At 37.5% G+C, this 18,548-nt stretch overlaps 1 protein-coding gene across 1 annotated transcript in view; it reads left to right on the plus strand.

Annotated features, from left to right (window-relative positions):
• LOC310859997 (uncharacterized protein) overlaps positions 1-18,548 on the plus strand; it is a gene marked incomplete at both ends in the record, with an annotated part of 187,108 nt that overhangs the window by 23,265 nt on the left and 145,295 nt on the right. The window lies entirely within an intron of this gene.

The raw sequence follows: 18,548 nt of genomic DNA on the forward strand, positions 1-18,548 counted from the left end.
GGGTGCTCAGGCGCAGAAGCACCCACGGGCAAAATAATAAGCGGCGCCAATATCAATATGCAGAAGCAGAATATGCACCCACTGTCCTGACTGAAATGTCCCTTCCCCAGTGGTCATGTTTTCATGCACGTAGTCACTGTAAGTCACATACCTTTACGGGGGGTTGTGGGCGCTTGGGCCAGATAGGTGTTGGGCCGCCGCCCATGGGCATTCAAATGCTAATAAGGTGGCTTTTGTTCTGCTGCCAGGTAGAGCGTATAAATGTTGCATACAGTACAGTACAGGATTTATTTCCATTTGACTACGATGATGAAGCACCCTCCAGCCAAGAAGAGATTTGTCCAGTCCATGCTACAATTCGGCGCCGCCGCTGCGGCCTCAAAGACCCGGCTGCTCCCACCACTGGTGAAACAAGTGCTGACAGTCCCTGTCACATCATGCACCGCAGAAAGGTCCTTTTCAGGGCTAAAGAGACTAAAGACATATTTGCGATCCACAATGGGCCAAGCTAGACTCAATCACCTTGTTCTGATAAACTGTCACAGTGACATGGTGCAGCAATTGGACATGGATGCTATAGCCAACGAGTTCATCAGCCGTGCAGCTGTATAAGGAGAAACACTTTCCTCGTACGTTAAATGGTACGTCAATAAGCGACCGCCACAAAGCGACTGCTAGCTGTTTATCATTGATCATGTTGAAATGTTGAAACAAGATGCTGAAACAATTTAATGTTATAGCTGTAAGGACTCGAGAAACACTTTCCTCGTAAGCGACCGCCACAAAGCGACTGCTTTACTGTTTATCATTGATCATGCTGAAATGTTGAAACAGGGGGGCTGCACCCACCGCCGTTATAGGAACCTGACGCCTCTGTACCTATGTATACCTATTTGTGTGTCACCGTTATCTTTAGCACAGACCCGTATTTGACCATTTAGTATAGCATCTATGTTAAAACAAGACTATAATAATTGTCTGAGAATGGGTTTGAGGAGGCTTGTGCCCGGAGGGGCTGCTGGAATAGGCAAGGAGGCCTGTTCCTCACTCTCTGTATATTGTTACTCTGCTAAATCATCTTAAAACACATTTCCTGCCAGGCTGTCTTGGTAATGCCAATTGGTAATGCCAATGTTAAATCCCCTACTTTTTGAAATTTATAGAATATTCTCTGGTGGGGCTACAATGACACGGAATATTTAAAAACAAGGATTTGCATGTCTGCTTTCATGGAGAAAATAAACTGAGTTGATAACTATGTTCTGTTATGTAGATATCAACACTTAAATACATGGTGGTTTAGGCTCCGGAAAACACTATTTTGAGTTATAGCCATTTGAAATTTCAGTTAGCTTCTAACTGAATTTCAGTTAGGTTCTACTATGGCTACATAACCATGCCATATAGCAAATTAAAGATAATGTTGTCTACTTTCATGTGGAAAAAATAACACTATTCCATTATGTTCCACTATGTACATATTAGGCTCTGAATGCAGCATGGTATTTCAACGAGTGGCAGAATGAGTGACGTTGTTTTGAAAATAGCAGATTACAAGATCACAACGTCGTGATCTTGTAATCTGCTATTTTCAAATAGCAGATGTATTTCAATTATACTGGGCACTCAACCTATATGATGTATAGTTGCTTATATTCTGGGCTTGCTTTCATGGACCTGGTTGCTTATTTCTCTCACAAACCCTGGCAACACCAGGCAGGCCTTTTTATATACAGCCCTGTATGTAAGACAAAATAAAAAAACATTGATTGATCATTTCTTTCACAGTAAGTATAATCAGTTCATTTCAAACAAAAGCACATCTCTCCTTGCTTGGAATGTCTCACTCAGTCACAACTATCTCATGAATACAAGGGATTGCCATGGGTTGCCATGTCCGCTTATTTATAAGCTACCTTTGGTCTTGTTTTAGTTATTTTCATGTCAATGACCCCAACATTATTTTCCTTGCCTAAAGGGGTGCTCTCCTCACAACACGTCACGACGCGACGCGCTGTGAGCTTGTAGATCTGCTATTTTCAAATAGCTGATGTATTTGAATTATACTAGGCACTCAACCTATAGTTGCTTATTGTGTGCTTGATTTCCTGACCTGGTTGCTTATTTCTCTCACAAGCCCTGGCAACACCGGGTTTTAGTTTTGTCTGATCAACACACATCAGAAGGGGCGTAGTACAGCAGATAATAGGAACGATCTTTCACTCGGTGATACAAGCGTGAAATTTGAAATTTCAAGATGGCCGCCACATCTAAATGTTAGCCTATGTCTACATTTCTTACAAATTTTAGGAAAAAATTCACCATTATAGATGGATAGATAGATAGTTTTTTTATTTTCTTGTTATTTTTTTATATAATTTGTTTATTCTTTATATATATTTTTTAATTTTTTTGTTATTTTTGTTTTTTTTTCATACTGAAGTGGCTAGAGCCATATTGTGAGATAATCTTTCACAAGGTTATACAAGCGTGAAATTTGGCATGAACATGCCTCTGGGTCACCTCTTTAACATTTTTAACCGAGCCAGCGAAGAATCCAATATGGCGTTCATTTTTCAAGATGGCCGCCAAATAAAAAGGCCTTTTGTGGCGGTTCTGGACAACCGTGGGTGCGGCCGACTCGAGACCGGGCACTGCACTCCCTGTGGGTGTGTGTAACGTGTGTGTCGAATTTGAAGTCGGTGGGGCGAACGGTTCTCGGGTTACGTGGATTACAGATGTACACACGCACACAAAAATCGTGAAATATAGAAGATCATTGGAACGGTTGTTCGCTTGGTGATACAAGCGTGAAATTTGGCATGAACATGCCTCTGGGTCACCTCTTTAACTTTTTTAACCGAGCCATCCAAGAATCCAATATGGCGGTGCTCCGGCCTGTCCCCATGGGGCCTACGCCAAAGCTCCTCCACCATGTCACCGCATCCTGTCATTGCACTTCTGCCATTATTATTATTATTATTATTATTATTACTATTATGTCATCTGTCATCTGTTCATTATGTCCATTCACTCAAACCCAGCTCCATCCTTGTAATCAATCTCTGCAATAAATCGCGCCTACATCCTCCGCATTGTGTAATCTCTTAACAGTTGAAGTAATTATTATGGGAGACGGGTACTAACCTGGTCACACTGGCTCAATTTTGTGAAATTGGCCTTCGTCCCAAAGACTAGGAAGCCATGCTGCCGGTGATGTTTGGAGAGGAACTCATCCCCTCCCCAGGTGAGTGCCCACTCTCCCTCCACTTCGACCTCCTGCAGAGTCTGCGGGATGGGAGGCATGAAACTGGACCGCCGTCTCTCACCATGGGACGCTCTTTTATATCCGTTAACTTGATTGATTAACACCTGATTCCAATACATTGTACGACTACCTCAAACTCATTGGCCGTGGCAAATTGAAAAATGTCAAGAAGTTCAATTTCTAACGTGCTGGGACATTGTTAGCACCCGCGCGTAATGACTGCGAGCATCCAATCCAAGTCCAGCACCACCTTATAAATCGCTGTCCAAGGTGCTGAAGTATCATCGTATTTTATTAAACCAACTGCAACCCAACTACAGGTGCCCATGGCAGTTATATTTATGAACATTTATCATCGTTTTTCATTCTACATAAACCTGTGCGTAAACGTGCGTAATACAGCTCTGAGCCTCTATGGTGTTCATATTGACATTGTGACCCACATCGGACCCTATAGAGCGTTGACATGCAGTCATTTATAATCCTCAGACAAAATTAAAACCTCTTTTATTTGTCGTCCACCGCCCCCATCTTTTTGTACTGGTATGTAGCCTAGGGTTTCCTGCAGACCTGTTTTTTTTGCCCCGGTGCCACACCTTGCCTAAAATCTTTGGCACTGTGCGAAAGACAAGCCAAGAGTGAAATATTTAATATTATACTACTGGCAATTGGTTGAAATATGCTCTCAAGCTGTGCTGAAATGAGCATGACAGCACATATCGACGTTAATCGAAAATAGAATAATGTGTGTTACTTCTCTTCTCTAACTTCTCTTCTATTTTGAGGGTAAACTAGAAAGCAGTTCCCTGCAGAAACTGCGTGGGCTCGCCAAAAGACGCAATGTATATAATGTACAGTAGAAAATGTATTAAAGCTGAAGGAAAAGTTTAAAAAAGAATGTATAAAAATTGGTAAAAAGAATAAGCATAAATAACTGCATAAAGCGGAATAAAGTATGTGGAAGTAGTACGATGCCCCAAAAGTGGCAGAATAAAGTAAGTAAAGTATTACTGTCTACTAATGATTTGTAATGTATGAATAATGCTTTACAATGTATTATTGATGAATTAAGAAAAGGTAAAAAAGAAAAAGAAAAAAAAGAGTCAATCCAATGGAGTATACATATAAAAGCATTCATGAGATTAACAGAAATAGCATACTTTTACATGTAAAAAGAAGGTTCAAATAGCATATAGGCCTATCTTTAAAAGCATAAACACAATTATTATTGATAATGGTCTAAGATTTTTCTTTAAATGTAAAAAATATATATATATTAAGTTCTTTATTAAAAGTTTTTTCTTTTTAAGTTTAAAAAAAAAGTTAAAGTTTTTAATTTTTAAATGTTTTTAATTAAAAAAATCATTTTGTTTCATTTCTTTCAATTTCTTTCATTTTTCTTTTCAATTTTTTCAATTTTTTTTTTTTGTTTTGTTATGAAAGTATTTTTTTTATAAACGTGTGTGCGTGTGTGTGTGTGCGTGCGTGCGTGCGCTTGCGAGAGCTGTGTAAAGGCCAGCCAATAGGAAGACAGGGTGTGTGTGTGCGTGCGTGCGTGTGTGCGTGCTCTTGCGAGAGCTGTGTAAAGGCCATCCAATTGCACAAATAGCAGACCTACAAGCCCACAAGGTATCGGAGAGCAACTCATTGAGATCTTGTAACTTTAATTTCAGCCCTGTAATTAAACCCTTATATGTCTCAGCTGTGGAAGTGTAAAAGACTGCCAGCACTATGACTGGGAGTGGCGCGCTATGAACTTGAAGATCGGTTATTTTACAATGGTCCTGAATGGGGGGAAACTATGCCCGAACAAATTGCTCTATCGCAAAAAGTAAAAGTCGAATGCAAATATTTTTTTTCGCTGTGAGTGGCCTGAGATATTGAGGTACACCATGTGCGATTGTGGTGTTGGTACGATCGAAAATGTGGTTATAAGAGCGAGTTAAGAATTGTCATCGCGATAATTTCCTCGTAAGAATTTTACAATGGAGGTCAATGAGCAGCTTGACTGTATTTGTGTCACTTAAAAGGCCGTAGTTCACATTCTATATGTCTCTGTGCTTTGGTGGTCACATTGTGTGAAAGAGGACATGTGTGGCTACAAAATGACCAAAGAACATGCGTGTAAAATGAATATTTTGGCCGGGACGACAATTTGTTTGGTAAATTTTCAAGGAAAGAATTTCAGTTCCCGCACTCTAGTGAAAGAAGCCCCGCACTCTAAGTTGGCACTAATTAGGCGAAACGGCCTGCGATTGAACTGCGATTTCGGAAATACCGTTTAATGTATTCGAATACGGTTTGAACTACGAAAAAGTCCAGAGTCGTGTGAGCTTTCTAAAGTTTAAATCACGTTTCTACGACAAAGTATGCCAGAGTAATGAGGCTGCAAAAGTGAGGTTGATTTAGAGATAAATCCCATACATTGTCTATGGGAGGAAAAAACTATAAATAAAGTTAAATATTTTAAAAAGTATAAACTTTTTCAAAACAACTTTTTCACCAATGAAAGTTCAAAGATAGATGAACATTATAAAGTTTGAATGAAGTTTCAAAGTGAAAGTATGACGGAGTAATAAGAGCTCAAAAAAGTTAACTGTGAAAAATGGGACCTTTCTTCCATCGACTCTCACTATAAAGAATGTAAAAAAAAGTTAAAAAGTTAAAAAGTATAAAAAGTATAAAACTTTGTAAAAAAAAACAAAACAAGCATAAATAACTGCAAAGAGCTGAACAGTTTGAAGTTTGAACTAAATTTCTAGTATAAAGTATGCAGAAGTAGTTAGGTGCCAAAAAAACGGCGGAATAAAGAAGAAGAAGCGGCGGAATAAATATAGACTGGCAATAACTATTGTGTGCTCGCTGTGGCGAGCCCACAATACATATAAACTGGCAATAACTAGTGTGTGCTCGCTGTGGCGAGCCCACAATAAATATAAACTGAGAGTAACTAGTGTGTGCTCGCTGTGGCGAGCCCACAATAACTCATAAACTACAAAACATAAAAATAAAAAACGTGCCTATAGAGCTGCCATTGAGCCCCATGTTAAATGTCTCAAATTTGAAAGCACTATATTTCTAAAACTATGAAACATTTCAAAGATTCCTTTTCAGGCAAACATGTCCACCGTAAGATGAACCTAAGTAGGCTAGAATGGGGTTGCTAGGTGTAAGTATGTAGGACTAGTAGCATGCCAAATGTTGTGCTATTGCCATAGAGATTGCATTGGGCGTTTAAGTTAAATAACACATAAACTACAAAACATAAAAATAAAAAAAAGTTCCAGCATGTGTCTCCACAGTAAGCTGAATAATAAAAAGTGTGAATGGAGTTTCTAGGTGAAAGTGACGTTTGACGTGCCTATAGAGCTGCCATTGAGCCCCATGTTAAATGTCTCAAATTTGAAAGCACTATATTTCTAAAACTATGAAACATTTCAAAGATTCCTTTTCAGGCAAACATGTCCACCGTAAGATGAACCTAAGTAGGCTAGAATGGGGTTGCTAGGTGTAAGTATGTAGGACTAGTAGCATGCCAAATTTTGTGCTATTGCCATAGAGAATGCATTGGGCGTTTAAGTTAAATAACTCATAAACTACAAAACATAAAAATAAAAAAAAGTTCCAGCATGTGTCTCCACAGTAAGCTGAATAATAAAAAGTGTGAATGGAGTTTCTAGGTGAAAGTGACTTTTGACGTGCCTATAGAGCTGCCATTGAGCCCCATGTTAAATGTCTCAAATTTGAAAGCACTATATTTCTAAAACTATGAAACATTTCAAAGATTCCTTTTCAGGCAAACATGTCCACCGTAAGATGAACCTAAGTAGGCTAGAATGGGGTTGCTAGGTGTAAGTATGTAGGACTAGTAGCATGCCAAATTTTGTGCTATTGCCATAGAGAATGCATTGGGCGTTTAAGTTAAATAACTCAGAAACGACAAAACATTTCAAAGTAAAAAGTTCCAGCATGTGTCTCCACAGTAAGCTGAATAATAAAAAGTGTGAATGGAGTTTCTAGGTGAAAGTGATTTTTTGACGTGCCAAAATCTGCCATTGAGCCCCATGTTAAAAGTCTCAAATTTGAAAGCACTATATTTCTAAAACGATGACACCTTTCAAAGATTCCTTTTCAGGCAAACATGTCCACCGTAAGATGAACCTAAGTAGGCTAGAATGGGGTTGGTAGGTTTAAGTATGTAGGACTAGTAGCATGCCAAAGTTTGTGCTATTGCCATAGAGAATGCATTGGGCGTTTAAGTTAAATAACTCAGAAACGACAAAACATTTCAAAGTAAAAAGTTCCAGCATGTGTCTCCACAGTAAGCTGAATAATAAAAAGTGTGAATGGAGTTTCTAGGTGAAAGTGATTTTTTGACGTGCCAAAATCTGCCATTGAGCCCCATGTTAAAAGTCTCAAATTTGAAAGCACTATATTTCTAAAACGATGACACCTTTCAAAGATTCCTTTTCAGGCAAACATGTCCACCGTAAGATGAACCTAAGTAGGCTAGAATGGGGTTGGTAGGTTTAAGTATGTAGGACTAGTAGCATGCCAAAGTTTGTGCTATTGCCATAGAGAATGCATTGGGCGTTTAAGTTAAATAACTCAGAAACGACAAAACATTTCAAAGTAAAAAGTTCCAGCATGTGTCTCCACAGTAAGCTGAATAATAAAAAGTGTGAATGGAGTTTCTAGGTGAAAGTGATTTTTTGACGTGCCAAAATCTGCCATTGAGCCCCATGTTAAAAGTCTCAAATTTGAAAGCACTATATTTCTAAAACGATGACACCTTTCAAAGATTCCTTTTCAGGCAAACATGTCCACCGTAAGATGAACCTAAGTAGGCTAGAATGGGGTTGGTAGGTTTAAGTATGTAGGACTAGTAGCATGCCAAAGTTTGTGCTATTGCCATAGAGAATGCATTGGGCGTTTAAGTTAAATAACTCAGAAACGACAAAACATTTCAAAGTAAAAAGTTCCAGCATGTGTCTCCACAGTAAGCTGAATAATAAAAAGTGTGAATGGAGTTTCTAGGTGAAAGTGATTTTTTGACGTGCCAAAATCTGCCATTGAGCCCCATGTTAAAAGTCTCAAATTTGAAAGCACTATATTTCTAAAACGATGACACCTTTCAAAGATTCCTTTTCAGGCAAACATGTCCACCGTAAGATGAACCTAAGTAGGCTAGAATGGGGTTGGTAGGTTTAAGTATGTAGGACTAGTAGCATGCCAAAGTTTGTGCTATTGCCATAGAGAATGCATTGGGCGTTTAAGTTAAATAACTCAGAAACGACAAAACATTTCAAAGTAAAAAGTTCCAGCATGTGTCTCCACAGTAAGCTGAATAATAAAAAGTGTGAATGGAGTTTCTAGGTGAAAGTGACTTTTGACGTGCCTATAGAGCTGCCATTGAGCCCCATGTTAAATGTCTCAAATTTGAAAGCACTATATTTCTAAAACTATGAAACATTTCAAAGATTCCTTTTCAGGCAAACATGTCCACCGTAAGATGAACCTAAGTAGGCTAGAATGGGGTTGCTAGGTGTAAGTATGTAGGACTAGTAGCATGCCAAATTTTGTGCTATTGCCATAGAGAATGCATTGGGCGTTTAAGTTAAATAACTCAGAAACGACAAAACATTTCAAAGTAAAAAGTTCCAGCATGTGTCTCCACAGTAAGCTGAATAATAAAAAGTGTGAATGGAGTTTCTAGGTGAAAGTGATTTTTTGACGTGCCAAAATCTGCCATTGAGCCCCATGTTAAAAGTCTCAAATTTGAAAGCACTATATTTCTAAAACGATGACACCTTTCAAAGATTCCTTTTCAGGCAAACATGTCCACCGTAAGATGAACCTAAGTAGGCTAGAATGGGGTTGGTAGGTTTAAGTATGTAGGACTAGTAGCATGCCAAAGTTTGTGCTATTGCCATAGAGAATGCATTGGGCGTTTAAGTTAAATAACTCAGAAACGACAAAACATTTCAAAGTAAAAAGTTCCAGCATGTGTCTCCACAGTAAGCTGAATAATAAAAAGTGTGAATGGAGTTTCTAGGTGAAAGTGATTTTTTGACGTGCCAAAATCTGCCATTGAGCCCCATGTTAAAAGTCTCAAATTTGAAAGCACTATATTTCTAAAACGATGACACCTTTCAAAGATTCCTTTTCAGGCAAACATGTCCACCGTAAGATGAACCTAAGTAGGCTAGAATGGGGTTGGTAGGTTTAAGTATGTAGGACTAGTAGCATGCCAAAGTTTGTGCTATTGCCATAGAGAATGCATTGGGCGTTTAAGTTAAATAACTCAGAAACGACAAAACATTTCAAAGTAAAAAGTTCCAGCATGTGTCTCCACAGTAAGCTGAATAATAAAAAGTGTGAATGGAGTTTCTAGGTGAAAGTGATTTTTTGACGTGCCAAAATCTGCCATTGAGCCCCATGTTAAAAGTCTCAAATTTGAAAGCACTATATTTCTAAAACGATGACACCTTTCAAAGATTCCTTTTCAGGCAAACATGTCCACCGTAAGATGAACCTAAGTAGGCTAGAATGGGGTTGGTAGGTTTAAGTATGTAGGACTAGTAGCATGCCAAAGTTTGTGCTATTGCCATAGAGAATGCATTGGGCGTTTAAGTTAAATAACTCAGAAACGACAAAACATTTCAAAGTAAAAAGTTCCAGCATGTGTCTCCACAGTAAGCTGAATAATAAAAAGTGTGAATGGAGTTTCTAGGTGAAAGTGATTTTTTGACGTGCCAAAATCTGCCATTGAGCCCCATGTTAAAAGTCTCAAATTTGAAAGCACTATATTTCTAAAACGATGACACCTTTCAAAGATTCCTTTTCAGGCAAACATGTCCACCGTAAGATGAACCTAAGTAGGCTAGAATGGGGTTGGTAGGTTTAAGTATGTAGGACTAGTAGCATGCCAAAGTTTGTGCTATTGCCATAGAGAATGCATTGGGCGTTTAAGTTAAATAACTCAGAAACGACAAAACATTTCAAAGTAAAAAGTTCCAGCATGTGTCTCCACAGTAAGCTGAATAATAAAAAGTGTGAATGGAGTTTCTAGGTGAAAGTGATTTTTTGACGTGCCAAAATCTGCCATTGAGCCCCATGTTAAAAGTCTCAAATTTGAAAGCACTATATTTCTAAAACGATGACACCTTTCAAAGATTCCTTTTCAGGCAAACATGTCCACCGTAAGATGAACCTAAGTAGGCTAGAATGGGGTTGGTAGGTTTAAGTATGTAGGACTAGTAGCATGCCAAAGTTTGTGCTATTGCCATAGAGAATGCATTGGGCGTTTAAGTTAAATAACTCAGAAACGACAAAACATTTCAAAGTAAAAAGTTCCAGCATGTGTCTCCACAGTAAGCTGAATAATAAAAAGTGTGAATGGAGTTTCTAGGTGAAAGTGATTTTTTGACGTGCCAAAATCTGCCATTGAGCCCCATGTTAAAAGTCTCAAATTTGAAAGCACTATATTTCTAAAACGATGACACCTTTCAAAGATTCCTTTTCAGGCAAACATGTCCACCGTAAGATGAACCTAAGTAGGCTAGAATGGGGTTGGTAGGTTTAAGTATGTAGGACTAGTAGCATGCCAAAGTTTGTGCTATTGCCATAGAGAATGCATTGGGCGTTTAAGTTAAATAACTCAGAAACGACAAAACATTTCAAAGTAAAAAGTTCCAGCATGTGTCTCCACAGTAAGCTGAATAATAAAAAGTGTGAATGGAGTTTCTAGGTGAAAGTGATTTTTTGACGTGCCAAAATCTGCCATTGAGCCCCATGTTAAAAGTCTCAAATTTGAAAGCACTATATTTCTAAAACGATGACACCTTTCAAAGATTCCTTTTCAGGCAAACATGTCCACCGTAAGATGAACCTAAGTAGGCTAGAATGGGGTTGGTAGGTTTAAGTATGTAGGACTAGTAGCATGCCAAAGTTTGTGCTATTGCCATAGAGAATGCATTGGGCGTTTAAGTTAAATAACTCAGAAACGACAAAACATTTCAAAGTAAAAAGTTCCAGCATGTGTCTCCACAGTAAGCTGAATAATAAAAAGTGTGAATGGAGTTTCTAGGTGAAAGTGATTTTTTGACGTGCCAAAATCTGCCATTGAGCCCCATGTTAAAAGTCTCAAATTTGAAAGCACTATATTTCTAAAACGATGACACCTTTCAAAGATTCCTTTTCAGGCAAACATGTCCACCGTAAGATGAACCTAAGTAGGCTAGAATGGGGTTGGTAGGTTTAAGTATGTAGGACTAGTAGCATGCCAAAGTTTGTGCTATTGCCATAGAGAATGCATTGGGCGTTTAAGTTAAATAACTCAGAAACGACAAAACATTTCAAAGTAAAAAGTTCCAGCATGTGTCTCCACAGTAAGCTGAATAATAAAAAGTGTGAATGGAGTTTCTAGGTGAAAGTGATTTTTTGACGTGCCAAAATCTGCCATTGAGCCCCATGTTAAAAGTCTCAAATTTGAAAGCACTATATTTCTAAAACGATGACACCTTTCAAAGATTCCTTTTCAGGCAAACATGTCCACCGTAAGATGAACCTAAGTAGGCTAGAATGGGGTTGGTAGGTTTAAGTATGTAGGACTAGTAGCATGCCAAAGTTTGTGCTATTGCCATAGAGAATGCATTGGGCGTTTAAGTTAAATAACTCAGAAACGACAAAACATTTCAAAGTAAAAAGTTCCAGCATGTGTCTCCACAGTAAGCTGAATAATAAAAAGTGTGAATGGAGTTTCTAGGTGAAAGTGATTTTTTGACGTGCCAAAATCTGCCATTGAGCCCCATGTTAAAAGTCTCAAATTTGAAAGCACTATATTTCTAAAACGATGACACCTTTCAAAGATTCCTTTTCAGGCAAACATGTCCACCGTAAGATGAACCTAAGTAGGCTAGAATGGGGTTGGTAGGTTTAAGTATGTAGGACTAGTAGCATGCCAAAGTTTGTGCTATTGCCATAGAGAATGCATTGGGCGTTTAAGTTAAATAACTCAGAAACGACAAAACATTTCAAAGTAAAAAGTTCCAGCATGTGTCTCCACAGTAAGCTGAATAATAAAAAGTGTGAATGGAGTTTCTAGGTGAAAGTGATTTTTTGACGTGCCAAAATCTGCCATTGAGCCCCATGTTAAAAGTCTCAAATTTGAAAGCACTATATTTCTAAAACGATGACACCTTTCAAAGATTCCTTTTCAGGCAAACATGTCCACCGTAAGATGAACCTAAGTAGGCTAGAATGGGGTTGGTAGGTTTAAGTATGTAGGACTAGTAGCATGCCAAAGTTTGTGCTATTGCCATAGAGAATGCATTGGGCGTTTAAGTTAAATAACTCAGAAACGACAAAACATTTCAAAGTAAAAAGTTCCAGCATGTGTCTCCACAGTAAGCTGAATAATAAAAAGTGTGAATGGAGTTTCTAGGTGAAAGTGATTTTTTGACGTGCCAAAATCTGCCATTGAGCCCCATGTTAAAAGTCTCAAATTTGAAAGCACTATATTTCTAAAACGATGACACCTTTCAAAGATTCCTTTTCAGGCAAACATGTCCACCGTAAGATGAACCTAAGTAGGCTAGAATGGGGTTGGTAGGTTTAAGTATGTAGGACTAGTAGCATGCCAAAGTTTGTGCTATTGCCATAGAGAATGCATTGGGCGTTTAAGTTAAATAACTCAGAAACGACAAAACATTTCAAAGTAAAAAGTTCCAGCATGTGTCTCCACAGTAAGCTGAATAATAAAAAGTGTGAATGGAGTTTCTAGGTGAAAGTGATTTTTTGACGTGCCAAAATCTGCCATTGAGCCCCATGTTAAAAGTCTCAAATTTGAAAGCACTATATTTCTAAAACGATGACACCTTTCAAAGATTCCTTTTCAGGCAAACATGTCCACCGTAAGATGAACCTAAGTAGGCTAGAATGGGGTTGGTAGGTTTAAGTATGTAGGACTAGTAGCATGCCAAAGTTTGTGCTATTGCCATAGAGAATGCATTGGGCGTTTAAGTTAAATAACTCAGAAACGACAAAACATTTCAAAGTAAAAAGTTCCAGCATGTGTCTCCACAGTAAGCTGAATAATAAAAAGTGTGAATGGAGTTTCTAGGTGAAAGTGATTTTTTGACGTGCCAAAATCTGCCATTGAGCCCCATGTTAAAAGTCTCAAATTTGAAAGCACTATATTTCTAAAACGATGACACCTTTCAAAGATTCCTTTTCAGGCAAACATGTCCACCGTAAGATGAACCTAAGTAGGCTAGAATGGGGTTGGTAGGTTTAAGTATGTAGGACTAGTAGCATGCCAAAGTTTGTGCTATTGCCATAGAGAATGCATTGGGCGTTTAAGTTAAATAACTCAGAAACGACAAAACATTTCAAAGTAAAAAGTTCCAGCATGTGTCTCCACAGTAAGCTGAATAATAAAAAGTGTGAATGGAGTTTCTAGGTGAAAGTGATTTTTTGACGTGCCAAAATCTGCCATTGAGCCCCATGTTAAAAGTCTCAAATTTGAAAGCACTATATTTCTAAAACGATGACACCTTTCAAAGATTCCTTTTCAGGCAAACATGTCCACCGTAAGATGAACCTAAGTAGGCTAGAATGGGGTTGGTAGGTTTAAGTATGTAGGACTAGTAGCATGCCAAAGTTTGTGCTATTGCCATAGAGAATGCATTGGGCGTTTAAGTTAAATAACTCAGAAACGACAAAACATTTCAAAGTAAAAAGTTCCAGCATGTGTCTCCACAGTAAGCTGAATAATAAAAAGTGTGAATGGAGTTTCTAGGTGAAAGTGATTTTTTGACGTGCCAAAATCTGCCATTGAGCCCCATGTTAAAAGTCTCAAATTTGAAAGCACTATATTTCTAAAACGATGACACCTTTCAAAGATTCCTTTTCAGGCAAACATGTCCACCGTAAGATGAACCTAAGTAGGCTAGAATGGGGTTGGTAGGTTTAAGTATGTAGGACTAGTAGCATGCCAAAGTTTGTGCTATTGCCATAGAGAATGCATTGGGCGTTTAAGTTAAATAACTCAGAAACGACAAAACATTTCAAAGTAAAAAGTTCCAGCATGTGTCTCCACAGTAAGCTGAATAATAAAAAGTGTGAATGGAGTTTCTAGGTGAAAGTGATTTTTTGACGTGCCAAAATCTGCCATTGAGCCCCATGTTAAAAGTCTCAAATTTGAAAGCACTATATTTCTAAAACTATGACACCTTTCAAAGATTCCTTTTCAGGCAAACATGTCCACCGTAAGATGAACCTAAGTAGGCTAGAATGGGGTTGGTAGGTTTAAGTATGTAGGACTAGTAGCATGCCAAAGTTTGTGCTATTGCCATAGAGAATGCATTGGGCGTTTAAGTTAAATAACTCAGAAACGACAAAACATTTCAAAGTAAAAAGTTCCAGCATGTGTCTCCACAGTAAGCTGAATAATAAAAAGTGTGAATGGAGTTTCTAGGTGAAAGTGATTTTTTGACGTGCCAAAATCTGCCATTGAGCCCCATGTTAAAAGTCTCAAATTTGAAAGCACTATATTTCTAAAACGATGACACCTTTCAAAGATTCCTTTTCAGGCAAACATGTCCACCGTAAGATGAACCTAAGTAGGCTAGAATGGGGTTGGTAGGTTTAAGTATGTAGGACTAGTAGCATGCCAAAGTTTGTGCTATTGCCATAGAGAATGCATTGGGCGTTTAAGTTAAATAACTCAGAAACGACAAAACATTTCAAAGTAAAAAGTTCCAGCATGTGTCTCCACAGTAAGCTGAATAATAAAAAGTGTGAATGGAGTTTCTAGGTGAAAGTGATTTTTTGACGTGCCAAAATCTGCCATTGAGCCCCATGTTAAAAGTCTCAAATTTGAAAGCACTATATTTCTAAAACGATGACACCTTTCAAAGATTCCTTTTCAGGCAAACATGTCCACCGTAAGATGAACCTAAGTAGGCTAGAATGGGGTTGGTAGGTTTAAGTATGTAGGACTAGTAGCATGCCAAAGTTTGTGCTATTGCCATAGAGAATGCATTGGGCGTTTAAGTTAAATAACTCAGAAACGACAAAACATTTCAAAGTAAAAAGTTCCAGCATGTGTCTCCACAGTAAGCTGAATAATAAAAAGTGTGAATGGAGTTTCTAGGTGAAAGTGATTTTTTGACGTGCCAAAATCTGCCATTGAGCCCCATGTTAAAAGTCTCAAATTTGAAAGCACTATATTTCTAAAACTATGACACCTTTCAAAGATTCCTTTTCAGGCAAACATGTCCACCGTAAGATGAACCTAAGTAGGCTAGAATGGGGTTGGTAGGTTTAAGTATGTAGGACTAGTAGCATGCCAAAGTTTGTGCTATTGCCATAGAGAATGCATTGGGCGTTTAAGTTAAATAACTCAGAAACGACAAAACATTTCAAAGTAAAAAGTTCCAGCATGTGTCTCCACAGTAAGCTGAATAATAAAAAGTGTGAATGGAGTTTCTAGGTGAAAGTGATTTTTTGACGTGCCAAAATCTGCCATTGAGCCCCATGTTAAAAGTCTCAAATTTGAAAGCACTATATTTCTAAAACTATGACACCTTTCAAAGATTCCTTTTCAGGCAAACATGTCCACCGTAAGATGAACCTAAGTAGGCTAGAATGGGGTTGGTAGGTTTAAGTATGTAGGACTAGTAGCATGCCAAAGTTTGTGCTATTGCCATAGAGAATGTATTGGGCGTTTAAGTTAAATAACTCAGAAACGACAAAACATTTCAAAGTAAAAAGTTCCAGCATGTGTCTCCACAGTAAGCTGAATAATAAAAAGTGTGAATGGAGTTTCTAGGTGAAAGTGATTTTTTGACGTGCCAAAATCTGCCATTGAGCCCCATGTTAAAAGTCTCAAATTTGAAAGCACTATATTTCTAAAACGATGACACCTTTCAAAGATTCCTTTTCAGGCAAACATGTCCACCGTAAGATGAACCTAAGTAGGCTAGAATGGGGTTGGTAGGTTTAAGTATGTAGGACTAGTAGCATGCCAAAGTTTGTGCTATTGCCATAGAGAATGCATTGGGCGTTTAAGTTAAATAACTCAGAAACGACAAAACATTTCAAAGTAAAAAGTTCCAGCATGTGTCTCCACAGTAAGCTGAATAATAAAAAGTGTGAATGGAGTTTCTAGGTGAAAGTGATTTTTTGACGTGCCAAAATCTGCCATTGAGCCCCATGTTAAAAGTCTCAAATTTGAAAGCACTATATTTCTAAAACGATGACACCTTTCAAAGATTCCTTTTCAGGCAAACATGTCCACCGTAAGATGAACCTAAGTAGGCTAGAATGGGGTTGGTAGGTTTAAGTATGTAGGACTAGTAGCATGCCAAAGTTTGTGCTATTGCCATAGAGAATGCATTGGGCGTTTAAGTTAAACTAGAAAGGCAGTTCCCTGCAGAAACTGCGTGGGCTCGCCAAAAGACGCAATGTATATAATGTACAGTAGAAAATGTATTAAAGCTGAAGGAAAAGTTGAAAAAAGAATGTATAAAAATCTGTAAAAAGAATAAGCATAAATAACTGCATAAAGCGGAATAAAGTATGTGGAAGTAGTACGATGCCCAAAAAGTGGCAGAATAAAGTAAGTAAAGTATTACTGTCTACTAATGATTTGTAATGTATGAATAATGCTTTACAATGTATTCTTGATGAATCAAGAAAAGGTAAAAAAGAAAAAAAATAGTCAATCCAATGGAGTATACATATAAAAGCATTCATGAGCTTAACAGAAATAGCATACTTTTACATGTAAATAGAAGGTTCAAATAGCATATAGGCCTATCTTTAAAAGCATAATCAATGATTATTGATAATGGTCTAAGATATTTCTTAAAAAAAATATTAAGATAAAAAATATTAAGTTCTTTAATATTATTTTTTTCCTTTTAAGTTTAAAAAAAAGTTAAAGTTTTAATTTTTTAATGTTTTTCATTTTTTTTAATTTTTTTATTTTTTAATCATGCTAATGCTAACATGCTAATGCTAACATGCTAACATGCTAATGCTAACATGCTAACATGCTAATGCTATCATGCTAACATGCTAATGTTAACATGCTAATGCTATCATGCTAATGCTAACATGCTAATGCTAACATGCTAATGCTAACATGCTAACATGCTAATGCTAACATGCTAATGCTATCATGCTAACATGCTAATGCTAACATGCTAACATGTTAATGCTAACATGCTAACATGCTAATGCTAACATGCTAACATGCTAATGCTATCATGCTAACATGCTAATGCTAACATGCTAATGCTAACATGCTAACATGCTAATGCTAACATGCTAATGCTATCATGCTAACATGCTAATGCTAACATGCTAATGCTAACATGCTAACATGCTAACATGCTAATGATAACATGCTAATGATAACATGCTAATGCTATCATGCTAACATGCTAATGCTAACATGCTAACATGCTAATGCTAACATGCTAATGCTAACATGCTAACATGCTAACATGCTAATGCTATCATGCTAACATGCTAACATGCTAATGTTAACATGCTAATGCTAACATGCTAATGCTAACATGCTAACATGCTAATGCTAACATGCTAATGCTAACATGCTAACATGCTAATGCTATCATGCTAACATGCTAACATGCTAATGTCAACATGCTAATGCTAACATGCTAACATGCTAATGCTATCATGCTAACATGCTAATGCTATCATGCTAATGCTAACATGCTAACATGCTAACATGCTAATGCTAACATGCTAATTTTTAAGTTTTCATTTTTTTCAATTTTTTTCAATTTTTCCATTTTTTTCATTTTTTTAATTTTTTTAATTTTTTTAATTTTTTTAATTTTTTTTAATTTTTTTTAATTTTTTTTATTTTTTTTAAATTTTTTTAATTTTTTTAAAGTTTTTTTAATTTTTTTATTATTTTTTTATTTTTTTGAAAATATTTTTTTATAAACGTGTGTGTGTGTGTGTGTGTGTGTGTGTGTGTGCGTGCGTGCGTGCGTGCGTGCGTGCGTGCGTGCACTTGCGAGAGCTGTGTAAAGGCCAGCCAATAGGAAGACAGGGTGTGTGTGTGCGTGCGTGCATGCGTGCGTGCGTGCTCTTGCGAGAGCTGTGTAAAGGCCATCCAATTGCACAAATAGCAGACCTACAAGCCCACAAGGTATCGCAGAGCAACTCATTGAGATCTTGTAACTTTAATTTCAGCCCTGTAATTAAGCCCTTATATGTCTCAGCTGTGGAAGTGTAA

This window comes from Protomyctophum parallelum, assembly GCF_964188405.1.
Source record: "Protomyctophum parallelum genome assembly, chromosome: 6".
Lineage (NCBI taxonomy): Eukaryota > Metazoa > Chordata > Actinopteri > Myctophiformes > Myctophidae > Protomyctophum > Protomyctophum parallelum.